This window comes from Ursus maritimus, unplaced genomic scaffold, assembly GCF_017311325.1.
Source record: "Ursus maritimus isolate PB19 unplaced genomic scaffold, ASM1731132v1 scaffold_2, whole genome shotgun sequence".
NCBI lineage: Eukaryota > Metazoa > Chordata > Mammalia > Carnivora > Ursidae > Ursus > Ursus maritimus.
Genome location: NW_024424452.1, coordinates 69,748,432 through 69,751,218, shown reverse-complemented (window position 1 = coordinate 69,751,218; position 2,787 = coordinate 69,748,432). Strand labels below are relative to the sequence as shown.

At 54.8% G+C, this 2,787-nt stretch overlaps 1 long non-coding RNA gene across 1 annotated transcript; it reads right to left on the bottom strand.

The window, feature by feature from the left end:
• Positions 1-871: 871 nt before the first annotated feature.
• Positions 872-2,787, bottom strand: LOC121103687. Its single transcript, XR_005835876.1, has 2 exons — positions 2,690-2,787; positions 872-2,064 (listed from the first exon to the last, which is right to left on the bottom strand). It is a non-coding gene; the product is annotated as an uncharacterized LOC121103687 (long non-coding RNA).

Here is a 2,787-nt window from a genome sequence, read left to right as displayed (position 1 = left end):
AGTTCAGTCTTCTCGGTTAAGGGACTTAACGATCCCTGCCTGTTTTCCTCTTTACGGAACAGACCGACTGTGGGACAGTTTGGCCGGTGACCGCTGGGAAGCCGATGATGTTGCCACAAATCTCCAGCCAGCCCCTCTATCAGGGCAGGTCCGCAGAGCCACAGCCCCTGCCCCGACCGCAGCCTCCTTGGCGACCAGATTTCACCCGTTTTACACTCATTTGCGTGTGTGCGTGTGTGTGTGTGTGTGTGTGTGTGTGTTTAGTTCTATGTGGTTTTATCACTCATCACAGGTGTGACCGTCGCCACACCGGAGAACACGTCCATCTCGCATCTGGCTTGTGTTCTGCCTTTATGGCCAGTCACCCCTCCTCCCATCCCCCCCGCCTCTCGGCAACCTCTAAGCTGTTTTCCATCTCTATAATCTTGTCATTTCAAGGATGCCACATAAATGGCGTTACGCACTGCGTAACCTTTGAGACTGACTTCCTGCACTCAGCAGAATTCTTCGGCGATCCTTCCAGGTGGCCGTGTGTATCAGCAGTTCCTTCTGTCTTAATGCTGAGTAGGATCCCATGGCGTGGAGGGACCACAGTCTATTTAACCCTTCAGCTGTGTGGACGTTGGGGTTGTTTCCAGTTTGGGGCAACTACGAATAAAGCTATTACGGACATCCATGTATGGGTTTTGGAGTGGATGTAAGTGTTTCTCTGGGATAGATGCCCAGGAGTTAATTGTGGGTCCTTCGGTAAACGCCGATTTCATTAATGAGAGAACCAGCCATCGTCTTTCCTAGAGGGGCTGTGCCATCCCGAATCCTCACCAGCAACACCCGAGCCGTCCCGCTCCTCTGTTTGCTCGCTGGCACGTACTGTGGTCACAAGTGTTTATTTTAGCCATTCTGGTTACACGTATATATTTTTAAGTTGAGACAAACATGCACCAAACTTTTGGCTGCGTGGTCGCGTGGTGATTTCTGGTGTGGGTGCGCGTAGGGAAGTGGCTAACGTCACGGAGGACTCTTACTGTCTATGTTATGTATTTTTGTAGTGTTCAAATTTTGCATTACTCAATGCGTGTTTGGAATCTAAAACTCAATAGGATTTTTTAAAGAGTTAACAGGCAGTGAGAAAGTGAAGACAAGGGTTGTAAACCAGTCTGTGGAAGAGTTTGACCATGAGAGGAAGGGAAGGGTGGGCAGTGGAGGGGAAATTAGTGTGGGGGGAACATTCTCTCTGATAGAGCCGAGAAAAGAAACCAACTTGGAGGGAGAGGCTGGTGATTCGAAAGAGAGGGAATGTCTCTGTTTAGCCAAGACCCCTCCTCCTCTGTCCTACTCCGTGTGGTGGGAGACGCCTGCCCTCCAGCTTCCAGAATTCTCTACAGAACTAAGAGGCAGGAAGAGCCAGAGGAAGGCTTGTTACTCCCAAGCACAACTGTACCCCACTTCAGGGCAAGGCCCCCATTCTCTCAGGCACCCCTCACAGTGCCCGGAGACCACTGTCTCCTCCCCTTGCCCCCTGCTGCCCAGGTGCTCCCATCCGACCCTGCCCACACCCCTGCGTGGCCTCTTCATCAGAGTTCCCTCAGTGTAGCCTTAGCGGGCTTCAACAGCCCAATTTTGAGCACACTCCTCTCCTCTGCTGGGACCCTGGCTGGTGCATCAATGAGGTAAGTCCCCAAAGCAGCAGCAGGGACCCAGAGCAGGAAAGGGAGGGGACACCAGTTCCCTGAGCCCCCAGAAAACCGGGGAGGGTGGTCCAGTGGGGGGGTGTGGGGAGGAGGAATTCGTGCCCCATTGCCTGGCTGCTGTTGGTGAGCTAGGACGCAGTGGCTGAGGAGGCAGAGAACAAGATCGTGCTTCCTGAAGGCGTCTTCTTGTTCCCTTCTGAGGAATAAAGCACTTGCTCTCCTCCCTGCCCGAGGCTGCTGAGCACGGCTGGGTTCCGTGATCCCAAAACAAATACAGGCTTACGGACGTCGACCCTGGAGCTGTTCCAGGTCCCATCATTGCCGTTCTGTGATGCCAGCCGAGGAACCACGCCTCCGTGCCTCAGTTTCTCATCTGTAAAATGGGGGAATTTGCTTCCTAAGTTTCAGGAGTAGCCCCAGTCCCTGACCTACAGTGGGCACCCAGGAAACGTCAGCTGTAATTAGCCCGAGAGAGACAGTGCAGGAAGGAGAGAGAGCTGAGCAAGGACAGGTGAAGTCCTGGAGAGGAAAAGCCGAGGACCCGTCTGAGGTCAGAGGCGATGCAGTTTGTCCACTCAAAGGCTGGGTGTTTACTGGACACCAAGAAACGCACCAGGGGCTGCAGCCACAGCCGAGAGCCAGAGAGCGATCCTTGTGGACAGGGATGGGACAGGTGTGGGAGGATCCCTTCTTCTGGCTGCCCAGGGAAGGGGGTGGCCGGGTAGCCCCACAATAAGGACAAGAAGCCGCTCCAGGCCAAGTGATTGGGGCTGCAAGAAACAGGGACCCACTGGAGCGAGCAGGGTCCAAGGAGGGCAGGGAGGGCAAGCCCTGGAGGGGGACACAGCCTACAATCTCGGTTCTCAGATTCCAGAGCAGGGAACAGGGCACAGCAGATGGAGCCTTAGGGGACAGACAGACGGAAGGGAGGAGCCCCTCTGCTCTCCCAGGGCTTCTGGCCCCTTCCGCGCCACCTCTCTCCTGCCTGCTCTGCTCACCTCTGTCTTGACCAACGTCTTCTCTTAATTTTCTGTCTTCATCTAGCAAATGCTGGTAGCCAATTCCCAGTGTAGCTCGTGGATCGGGGGGGGGGGGG